At 50.0% G+C, this 12,141-nt stretch overlaps 1 protein-coding gene across 2 annotated transcripts in view; it reads right to left on the bottom strand.

The window, feature by feature from the left end:
* Nucleotides 1–5,046, bottom strand: part of LOC142464911 (catechol O-methyltransferase-like) — a 38,569-nt gene extending 33,523 nt beyond the window's left edge. The window contains exon 1 of one of the 2 annotated variants that reach the window (XM_075568567.1): nucleotides 4,930–5,046. The gene's annotated coding sequence lies outside the window, so the exon portion shown is untranslated. The other variant, XM_075568570.1, reaches the window with a different exon arrangement.
* Nucleotides 5,047–12,141: the final 7,095 nt, after the last annotated feature.

Raw genomic sequence — 12,141 nt, 5'->3', positions numbered from 1 at the left:
CCAGTAGGTCCTTTTGAACTTCCTTTTAAACTTCAGCACTAACATTCTACTTTAACCTGGGTACTTCCAACATGGCTGCAGACAGCAAGGCTGCTGTGTGCTTACTTATATACTTCTAAAATGTCGCCTGACTGGCCCCACCAACTTAATTAGCACATATATCAGGTGATGACTAGTAAGACAAATATGTTTTCTTATCAACTAAAATGAAATTCACAATATCTGCCCTCAATTAATTTAATGCAAATCCGGTGCTCCTTGGGTTAGACAGTTTTATCTTCCTGCCTGGGAGCGGCCATTGGCTCTTCCATAGAAATATGTGCCGAGGCAGCCGTGATGAAGGAAGATTTTATTCCTAGCAAGTGAACTGTGAATCTGTATCTGCAGGGAGCTGGGCACGCGGGGAGCTGGGCACGCGAGGAGCTGGGCACCAGCCCAAATGCACAACAGAGATTTAGAGCAGTAACCCTTTCAGTACCGCACAGTGGTCGTTGCCAGGAAGGACTCTCAAGCCAGTTTAACACATTCGGTGCTCCGGGTGTGAAATGCAAGGTGACAGACATGGTTCGAGACATGTGTTGAATCATTATAAGTGGCCAGTGACTGCCCAGTAACACAACACAGGTAAATTGATTTCATGTTTGCTTCAGCCTGAGAGGTCAGAGCAACTTTTACCGGTGAGATATATCACTAATTAGATTGTAAGCTCTTCGGGGCAGGGACTTCTTTTCCTAAATGTTACTTTTATGTCTGAAGCGCTTATTCCCATTATGTTTAATTTGTATCATTGGTTATTTATATGATTATGTCACGTGTATTACTGCTGTGAAGCGCTGTTTACCTTAATGGCGCTATATAAATAAAGATATACATACATATGTACTTTGTACAATCCAGGGATTTTTTTGTAATTAATGAAGATATCTAATAAACTCATTTTTTTCCTATTTTATATTGTGTCATCCTACTTAGATGTACCTATTTTTGTATGTCATTGTCCTCCCTCATTGTACTGCCCTACGGAATATGTTGGTGCCACATGAATAAAAAATAATAATAATCATAATAATCTACTTTGGGGAGCAACAGTATTGAGCAAAATCGACACAAATGCAACTTCTCTGCAGTCAACGAGTTTCTGTGAAAGTGTACAGATCGGCACTATCCGAGTTTACTGAATAACCCCCTCTAATGCTATAGGCAGTGAGTGGGTGATACTCCCAGAACGCTCCAGTACTTGCTAGGCTGGGAAAGAGGTTACTGAAGCTTGATGGACCAAGTGATCTGCCCCAATAATGTCAGTTGTAATATTCTCTGATGTCCTTCAGTTTCTGCCTGAACTCTGATACAGTAACCCACATTACACTGCTATACACAGCACAGTGCAGAGAACACAAACTCTGATACAGTAACCCACAGTACACTGCTATACACAGCACAGTGCAGAGAACACAAACTCTGATACAGTAACCCACAGTACACTGCTATACACAGCACAGTGCAGAGAACACAAACTGATACAGTAACCCACAGTACACTCCTATACACAGTGCAGTGAACACAAACTGATACAGTAACCCACAGTACAGAGAGCACAAACTGATACAGTAACCCACAGTACACTGCTATACACAGAGCAGTGCAGAGAACACAAACTCTGATACAGTAACCCACAGTACACTGCTATACACAGAGCAGTGCAGAGAACACAAACTCTGATACAGTAACCCACAGTACACTGCTATACACAGAGCAGTGCAGAGAACACAGCTCAGGTAAGCACTGCAGAACAACAGGACAGATAAAACTGCAAGCCACACATCCATCTTTATTTCCCCCTAGGCTCTTCCTCTAGTCTTGTGTTTTTCTGCACCTATCCTGTTATTTAGAACACATTAGATTGTAAGCTCTTCTGGGCAGGAACTCCACTGTACCGATGCTACATGTATATCTTGATGCACTTATTCCATTTGTATTGTAATGCCGTACACATGGAGCTATAAAAAACCAATGGCGGTTTTACTCACAGCTGACGCTCATTTCTAAAACGGAAACGTCCATCTTTTTTAGCTAACAACCTCATTGCACTGCATGCCCCCTGGCAGCGAAGGGTTTAAGAGTGTGGGTAAAGGCCGTGGCCTCTTTATTAATAACTAGCTGAGAGCCCCGGCGTTGCCCGGGATGTTTGTGGTGTGGGTGTGGCATTTGGGTGGGGAGTGGTCCACGCGGCCCATGTGCGGTGGTAGTGCTGCTGTGGCTGTACTGATGGTGATTGTATTGGTGTGCTGATTTGGGAGGGTTTGGTGCTGATGTGGGGGTGCGGATGTGGGTGTGCCGATGGGGGAGGTGCAAAGGTGGCGATGTGTGGGTGCTGATGGTGTTGATGGGGGCTGGGAATGGTGGGGAGCCGAGAATGCCAGTGTGCTGGGGGGGCATGGGATACCGGTGTGCTGATGTGGTGGTGCTGGGGTGTGTGTGTGTATAAATGTTTGTGTGTATACATTGTATGTGTGTGTGTGTGTATACATGTGTGTGTGTGTGTATGTGTACGTGTGTGTGTATACACGTGTGTGTGTATGTGTATACACGTGTGTGTGTATACACGTGTGTGTGTGTATACACGTGTGTGTGTGTATACACGTATGTGTGTGTATACACGTATGTGTGTGTATACACGTATGTGTGTGTGTATACACGTGTGTGTATACACGTGTGTGTGTATACACGTGTGTGTGTATACACGTGTGTGTGTGTATACACGTGTGTGTATACACATGTGTGTGTGTATACATTGTGTGTATGTATATATTGTGTGTGTGTATACGTGTGTGTGTGTATACACATGTGTGTATACACGTGTATACATGTTTGTGTGTGTGTATACATGTTTGTGTGTATACATTGTATGTGTGTGTGTGTGTGTGTGTGTACATTTGTGTGTGTGTACACATGTTTGTGTGTGTATACACATGTGTGTGTATACACATGTGTGTGTGTATACATGTGTGTGTGTATACATGTGTGTGTGTGTATACATGTGTATGTGTGTATACATGTGTATGTGTGTATATACATGTGTGGGGAGGTGGGGGGGAAGGGGAGGTGGGGGGGAGGTGGTGGGAAGGGGGGGGGTGGGGGGGAGGTGGTGGGAAGGGGGGGGGTGGGGGGGAGGTGGTGGGAAGGGGGGGGAGGTGGTGGGGAGTTGGGAAGGGGGGTGGGGGAGGTGGGAAGGGGGGTGGAGGTGGTGAGGAGGTGGTGGGAGGTTGTAAGGGGGGAGTGAAGGGAAGGTGAAGGGGGGGTGAAGGGGGGGTGAAGGTGGAGGGGAGGTGAAGGGTGGAGGGGAGGTGGAGGGGAGGTGAAGGGTGGGGGTGGAGGGGAGGTGAAGGGGGGGGTGGAGGGGAGGTGAAGGGGGGTGGAGGGGAGGTGAAGGGGGGGGGTGGAGGGGAGGTGAAGGGGGGGGTGAAGGGGAGGTGAAGGGGGGGGTGGAGGGGAGGTGAAGGGGGGGGTGGAGGGGAGGTGAGGGGGGGGGGGGTGGAGGGGAGGTGAAGGGGGGGGGGTGGAGGGGAGGTGAAGGGGAGGTGAAGGGGGGGGTGGAGGGGAGGTGAAGGGGGGGTGGAGGGGAGGTGAAGGGGGGGTGGAGGGGAGGTGAAGGGGGGGGGTGGAGGGGAGGTGAAGGGGGGGTGGGGGGGGTGAAGGGGAGGTGGGGGGTGAAGGGGAGGTGGGGGGGGTGAAGGGGAGGTGGGGGGGGGTGAAGGGGAGGTGGGGGGGGTGACGGGGAGGTGGGGGGGGTGAAGGGGAGGTGAAGGGGGGTGGAGGGGAGGTGAAGGGGGGGTGGAGGGGAGGTGAAGGGGGGGTGGAGGGAGGTGGAAGGGAAGTGGAGTGAGGGGAGGTGAGGGGTGGGTGAGGGGAGGTGAGGTGAAGGGGGGTGAGGGGAGGTGAAGGGGGGTGAGGGGAGGTGAAGGGGGGTGAGGGGAGGTGAAGGCCGCTCCCTCACCCGTCCGGCCGCTCACTCATACGTCCGGCAGCTCCCTCACCCGTCCGGCCGCTCCCACGTGTATCTGAGGCGGGAGGCAGCTTGTTGTGGCCGCTCCCCCGCTGTGTCCCGGGCGCTCGCTCCGCTGACTGTAGCGGCGCCGGGGGGGGGGGGGGGTGGAGGGGAGGTGATTTGAAGGGGGGTGAGGGGTGGGTGAAGGCCGCTCACTCACCCGTCCGGCCGCTCCCACGTGGAACTGAGGCGGGAGGCAGCTTGTTGTTGCCGCTCCCCCGCTGTGTCCCGGGCACTCGCTCCTCCGCTGACTGTAGTGGCGCCGGGGGGGGGGGGGGGGGGTTTGAAAGCGCGGGAGACACGGGGAGAGGAGGAGGTGCGCGCGGGTGTGGAGGCTGATTTCGGGGAGGAAGAGGCGGAGGCTCCGGCGGGTATGTGAGCCCCCCCCCCCCCCGGGTTATACATGCTGCTAATGTACACCCCCCCCTACTGTGTGTGTGTGTGTGTGTGTGTGTGTGTGTCCCTGTGTGTGTCCCTGTGTGTGTGTGTGTGTGTGTGTGTCCCTGTGTGTGTCCCTGTGTGTGTGTTTGTGTCCCTGTGTGTCCTTTGGGCCGTCACTCCGCCTCAGGCCAATGAGAGGTGTGCGGGGGCGGCCCAAGGGACCAATGAGATTTCCCCTAGGGACACCGGACATCCAGCAGGCAGGCAGGCTGGCATGCATGCATGCAGGCAGGCAGGCATACAGTGCTTTCACTAATATAGTATAAAGATGCTTAGGACTTTCCTGTTGGCTATGACCCCATCCTACTGTGAAGTTGAGTATGTTGGCCTGTTATAAATCAATGCTAATAATAATAAGACCCCTTCTGAGCACAGGCCCCGTCTCCCACAAGTGGACATACATTCACACTCACTATGCATCACCAGAATCTCCGATATCTCACCAAAACATGGTTGCTCCTTGGATTTCAGGACAAACTGGGAACTTCACTCCAGGCTCTGCGAATTCACACCGCAGGTGAAAAGAGACTCTATCCAACAAGGAGGGTGGGACAACTGGCCTGGAAACAATAGACACAGTATAAGCTGGGAAATAGCTATGTGTCATGGCTTGGTTGGGGTTGGGCAAAGAACAGCGCAGCTAGTAGGGAGGCACCTAAACAAAATATAGTTTATACGGGTGTAACAGGTATTCCCCCACCCAATCGCATATAGAGTGTATGTGAGGGGGAACCCATATGTTACCAGGTGTGGTGCAGTATACCTGTCAGGCTCACAGGAGGTCTGAGCCTCCGCTAGTGAGAGCCTGGGGTGAATCCTCTGGAACGTTTCTTGTCAGCGCCTCCACCTATGTGAGATTCTAGGAGTGTAGAGTGGCCCTCACATAGGAACATCCATAAATTAACCAGCCCACACCAAAGGTTATGGCTAAAAGGGTTTACTATATGGCAAATAACACAACACAACATACTTCAACAATATGACATTGACAGTGTCCCTCTATAACACTAATAGGCACAACTACCCGGTCACCACGCAGGGCTTTGTACCCCACACGTTATATCAATAGTCCCAAATGTCCCACAATACCCCAAGTGAGTGACTGTTGGTAAAGTTGGTGCACTTGATCACTGACTGTACCTGCCCAGTGCTCCAGCACCTGAGGCTGCAGATTCTTCACAAAGGATCCGCCGCTCTGCGATCTCCTCTGTGACGTCCGGCAACTCTGCCTGGCGGTGGGTGGCTCCCGCATGGAGTGATCCACCTTTGGAAAGTCTCTTGCTGTAGAGCCTGTCTGAGCCCAGACGCAGGCCGCGATCACTGAGTGCAACTGGCACCTGTGATGTCACATAGAACTGGGTACTATAGAAAGCAACCCCCCCTTGCACTGAAAGGGGCCTTCCCTGAAACTGCCAAACTAACTGCTGTGGCTGCACTGCAAGCCACACTGTCTCTTCTTGTCAGAGCCCACAGCACTGCAGCTGTGTCACTGACAAGACTCAGATGAGGGCAGGGTCCCTACCTAAGGGGCCTTCCCTATGAACTTACCCACTAACCTAGTGGGGAGTGGGGCCTACCTTGGCCTGGGGTGTCTGGGGTCTAGTACAGCAGAGCACTGCAGCTGTGTACACTACCTTCCCCAATCGCTTCCTGGATCCAACTGACAAAACCCTGTCTGCACACAACATTGTATCTTCTTTGCTGCAGGAGAAGCTGCCAGCTCTATTGGCTTCAATGCTGCCTGTGGCCAGGGTGAAAGTGCAGTCCCCAGAGGCTACTGGGAATTGTAGTTCTTGGTACAGCTCTTTCCTATGGGGACCGCGTGCGCGATCTTTACTGCGCATGTCTGAAGCTGTAATGGCCGCCGCTACTCTTAACTGAGCATGCGCAACTTCCAAGAGCTCTTGCACACATGTAATGGCCACCTCTATGCTTGCCAACCTCTGTGCATTGCACGGCACAGGCGCGAACTCCCGCGCCAACCTCAACATGGCCGGCGCGATTGCCCTGCTTACGCGCAAGCCTCCGCTCATGCGCGAACACATTAAACATGGCGGTGTCCTGCCGCAGCTGCCACCGGGAGCCCCCAGAAACGCGCTCGCCCCCGCAGCAGCACACACGCAAGGGGGAAAGAAACCTGCAGACAGGGGGGCCAGAGGGACCCTAGCTACACTGGAATACCTATAAAGACCAATGTCACGGGAGACCAGCAATTTTAACACCTTTTACCACCACGGACCACCATCACCAGACAGGATGCAATAATTGAATAAAACTGAATTTATTCTGGCGAACCAGGAAACACTCAAAATATACACTCACCAACGGGGGTCAGGGGGGAAGTCTCTAACCTAAACTACGTGCAGCTTCAGAAGGCTTATCCTGTCCCGTTGCTCGCAGTGCTTCTCTCAGTGCTATCCAGCACAAAGCACTTTTGAATCTCCCGCTCAGCTGTGTCTCCGTCAGACTTTACCTTGCTCCGCTGGCCGGGCTTCGCCGCCGCTGCTCTGCCAGCATTAGTGCTTGTGTAGCTCTTTTACACGCAAGAACTTTTGAAAAGCGCGCCAGCGCGATCGCTCCCAGAGATTCTCTCTCACATTGTCTTATTTTTAATCATATATATATATACGCACACACACACACTCTGGAGTTTTGGTGATTGCCTGATGATTTGAGATTAAATAATCCTTTTTCTATTGAGGGTGCTGCGGACTTCATGTGTGTGTGTGTGTGTGTGTGTGTGTGTGTGTGTGTGTGTGTGTGTGTATATATATATACACACACACATAAAACAAACACACACGCTGTTGCTAAGCTCACAGGACCTGTGGTACAGTATGTGTGTGTGTAATAAATATATATATATATATATATTTATATATGTGTGTGTGTGTATATAACACATAATGTTGCTAAACTCACATGACACAGGGCCTGTGGCACAGTATGTGTGTGTGTATATGTGTGTGTGTGTGTGTATGTATGTATGTATGTATATAACACACATAATGTTGCTAAGCTCACATGACACAGTGCGTGTGTGTGTGTGTGTGTGTGTGTGTGTATGTATGTATATAACACACATGTTGTTGCTAAGCTCACGTGACATAGGACCTGTAGTACAGTATGTGTGTGTGTGTAATAAATAAATAAATATATATATATATATATATATATATATATATATATATATATATATATATATATATATATATGTGTGTGTGTGTGTGTGTGTGTGTATATATGTGTGTTTGTATGTATATATATATATAACACACAAGCTGTTGCTAAGCTCACATGACACAGGGCCTGTGGCACAGTGTGTGTGTGTGTATGTATATATATATAACACACAAGCTGTTGCTAAACTCACATGACACAGGGCCTGTGGCACAGTATGTGTATATAGAATATACAGTAAATATGAGGTAAGAACACAGGGTGTGGGGGAGGCCACACAGCGCCCGCTCCGGGTGTCTCTCTCCTAACAGGCGCTGCTCGGGCAGTCCCGGGGTCCTCTCCTACATGGCGGCGCTCTGTCTGAGCTCGGCCCGGCGCTGGGGGGCGGCGGTGATCCGGTCCAGGGGGAAGCGGCCGCATACTGAGGGGGGACGGATAGAGGGGGGCAGAGCTGTCAGTGGGGGGTATGAGGGGCAGAACTGTCAGTGGGGGGTATGAGGGGCAGAACTGTCAGTGGGGGGAGGGTATGAGGGGCAGAGTTGTCAGTGGGGGGGAGGGTATGAGGGGCAGAGCTGTCAGTTGGGGGGAGGGGGTATGAGGGGCAGAGCTGTCAGTGGGGGGTATGAGGGGCAGAGCTGTCAGTGGGGGGTATGAGGGGCAGAACAGTCAGTGGGGGGAGGGTATGAGGGGAAGAGCTGTCAGTGGGGAGGAGGGGATATTAGGGCAGAGCTGTCAGTGGGGGGAGGGGGTATGAGGGGCAGAGCTGTCAGTGGGGGGGAGGGGGTATGAGGGGCAGAGCTGTCAGTGGGGGGGTTTGAGGGGCAGAGCTGTCAGTGGGGGGGGAGGGGGTTTGAGGGGCAGAGCTGTCAGTGGGGGAGGATTTGAGGGGCAGAGCTGTCAGTGGGGGAGGGGGTATGAGGGGCTGAGCTGTCAGTGGGGGGTATGAGGGGCAGAGCTGTCAGTGGGGGGTATGAGGGGCAGAGCGGTCACTGGGAGGGGGTATGAGGGGCAAAGCTGTCAGTGGGTGGGGAGTATGAAGGGCAGAGCTGTCAGTGGGTGGGGGGTATGAGAGGCAGAGCTGTCAGTGGGGGGGTATGAGGGGCAGAGCTGTCAGTGGAGAGGGGGCATGAGGGGCAGGGCTGTCAGTGGGGAGTCAAAATGACGTGTGTGTGTGTGTGTGTGTTTGTGTGTGTGTGTGTGTGTGTGTGCGCACAAATACTGCATGTTTTCATTGACAGCAACACATGACGAGTATGATCTGCTGGTGATCGGGGGGGGGGGGGGGGGGGGGTTCTGGTGGTCTCGCATGTGCCAAAGAAGGTATGCACTGATCAGTGTGCTAGTTACAGTTTTGGGAGCGTGTGAATAAATAAATAAAACAACTGTGTTTCTCTAATCTCGTGTATTTCTGAATGACCTCTGTATGATGCACTGACAGCAACATATAGGCCCATGTTAATAAACGGTGCCATTCCTGCGTCGGAAGACACCTTTTGGCCAATTGACTTCAATCGACTGCAAGTTATCTTATGGAATAGCATAGCTTAGGAAACCTGGGCCAAACATCTCAGTCATTCATGATGTGTTCTTCAGTTTATTTGAGAAGATGGTCCGTATACAGTATTTCCTGGCACAGACCTTCCCAAAGCATCCTCCTAGTCCCACAGCATCAAGGATTAGTTCCTTATCCAGCAGGGACAGAAGAAAATTGCCACTGGCTAATTTTGGGAAAACTTAGGGTTCAGGTACAATGTAAGTGTGTGGTTCCAAATAAAGGATTTTAAACGGAAAACCACAAACAGAGGAGGGATTAGTTAACACATTTCTGCGTGCTCTCAGCACAGAGCAGCGCGCGCTGTTTCATTTCCGTGTTGCTTTGCTCCGCCACGGTGCAGCCATCTTTAAATAAACCGCAAAGTGTTTGTGAACAAATAATGCTGTGTCTGGAACTTGAAGGATTTACCTGTGGAGGAAACTAATCCCAGCAAAGTGTAAAGGCTCTCCACAGGACTCCTGTTTCACTGAAGTTCAGAGCTACCTTCTCGCCTCAGCACAATAATTTGCGGGATTCATATCTTTCTTCTACAATAAAGTAACATTTCTTTATTCCCAGCTGCCAAACTCGGGAAGGTTGTTGCTGTTTTCGATTATGTAGATCCTTCCCCGAGAGGTATGAACCCTTTTCAAAATGTGTTATATAAATATATATACTGTATTTATATTGATATATAGTATGTATATTGATATTTTTTTTCTTGTGTGTGTATATTGAAATATATGTTGATATACATTATGTATATTGATATACAGTATATGTAACCTATGTGTATGTATAATTATGTGTGTTTGTTTCTTTATACAAACACATACACGGAGATAATAGATCTATAGTGGGTATATATATTGCAGTGACACAATGTTGCAATTATCAGGGCTCTGGTCTAAAGCAGCTCGTGGGGAGCCATTTTAAGAATCCCTTTGCATGTATATTTTTATTTATATAGCGCCAGCTGTGTACGCTTCGCTGTACAAAAGAGACAGTACATGGAGTTATTACACCAACATAAAAGTGACAAGAAGGCCGAGATCCATATAAGGGTGCTAGACTAAAGCACACTTCAGCTTCTCCTTTATATGCATGGGAGTAAAGGCGTGGTATACAGTAGCTTTGCACCTTTCTATGGCTGTGCTTATAGTGACGGCGACAGCGATGCGACACGACGTCGCGTCAAAACAAATGCATTGTCGCCGGTGCTTATAGTGGGCACGACGGAGCGACAGCGCTACCAAAAATCTGGTAGTCCGTAGTATTTGATTTATTGAGAGACAGTCTCCATGTGTGACTGGCTATAAGCCAATCAGGAGCTTCTCCGCCCGTCTGCCTGCCCCCTTGCTGACGTCACTGGCCTTGCAGCCAGCGACGTCTCCAAAATCTAAAATACAACTTTCGCAATGGCGATGGGCGACGTCATCGGTTGCGTCGCCGGCTGTATAAGTGCAGCCTATGTATCTGTGCCTAGGAAATGAAATCCCTGCCACGGGAAGCTTTTGAAGAGATGATTTCACAATGAGATGATATTGTTCCAACAGAAAATGATTAAACAATAAAGTCTGTATTCAGGGTGAGGGAAGGGGTTAATAATGTCTGGTGCGTTTGTGTGTTTTTATCCATTTTTCTTACGGATTGCTGTTATTGTGTCATTTCCCCCCCCCCCCCCCCCCTAGGAACCAAATGGGGTATCGGCGGGACGTGCGTAAATGTCGGGTGCATTCACAAAAAGCTGATGCATCAGGCAGCACTCTTAGGGGGGGCCCTGAAAGATGCCCCCTGTTACGGCTGGAATATACCCCACCCAGCACAGCACGACTGGTAATATTGCACAGTGCTCACTACTTCTCACTATCACACAGCCCTACAACTAAGGAAACAGAGCATGGGATGGGTGTGTAAAGGGTCGGACAGCTGGGAGCTTTAAATGCCAGACCATACCGCACTTATTCATAGAAACATCGAATGCAATGGCGGATAAGAACCACTGGAACCCACCTAATCTGCTCATCCTCCTATCTGTTGTAAAACCCTCTGTCATCCTTGGCTTTATTTCGTATTTAGCCTTTTCTCTACCCCAAGCATGTTTGCATTCCCTGACTGTATAAGCCCCCTACCACCTCTGTGGGGAGTGGGAGGATGACATCACCAGATCGCGCTGCCGCTTAGCGGCATCTGGTATAATCGTAGCCTAATGCCGCAGGCATAAGCTTATATGGTTCCATATTTAAATGGATAAGAAGTATAGAGTGACGCACTGTGCTCATTTGCATGTCATTATCCAGAATCCCTGGCTGCAGTGGAAACATTGTCTGCGAAAACATAATGGGGATGGATAGGGTTTCAGACCACAAGTACAGGCGGTCCTCGGGTTACCCACCGGAACCCGTTCTGGAAGCAGCGTTGGATAGAGAAACCGCTGTAAAGTGAGTGCCATGTTAAGCAGTGGCGGTGAGCGTCGGATAACGCATTCAGGCGTTGGATAACGCATTTCGACATCGAAAAACGGCCCTTAGGGTTGCATTGTAATGCGTTGGATATGCCATTCGTTGTTAAGTGAAACGTTGGATAGCGAAGACTACCTGTTGTATTTCTATTGACTATATATTCTTTATTAATATGCTATGCTTGTGTTACACTGCCCCTCTGTGGAATGCGGATGATAATGCATGTATCATTTTGCCTTTGCATCTCTATGGAGGGGTCATTTTATTAATTTCCACTGGCTGCAAAACTAGGACAAACAAACCCACCCCCAAAAATGAATATTCTGTTTGAAAGCAGTGGTGTTTTGTGCCTGTACAACGTAGCACTGTTCCCCAACACGAAGGCCAGTTTTCTGGATGAAAGCACTGTACGTGGACTAACAGAGGCAGGAAAAGAGGTGAGATCCGGGCAGGTGCAGGAGTCTTTATACCTGAAATGT

Source organism: Ascaphus truei, chromosome 13, assembly GCF_040206685.1.
Source record: "Ascaphus truei isolate aAscTru1 chromosome 13, aAscTru1.hap1, whole genome shotgun sequence".
NCBI classification, from domain to species: Eukaryota; Metazoa; Chordata; class Amphibia; order Anura; family Ascaphidae; genus Ascaphus; species Ascaphus truei.
The sequence above is the reverse complement of the archived record's forward strand: the minus strand, read 5'-3'. Positions and strand labels throughout refer to the sequence as shown.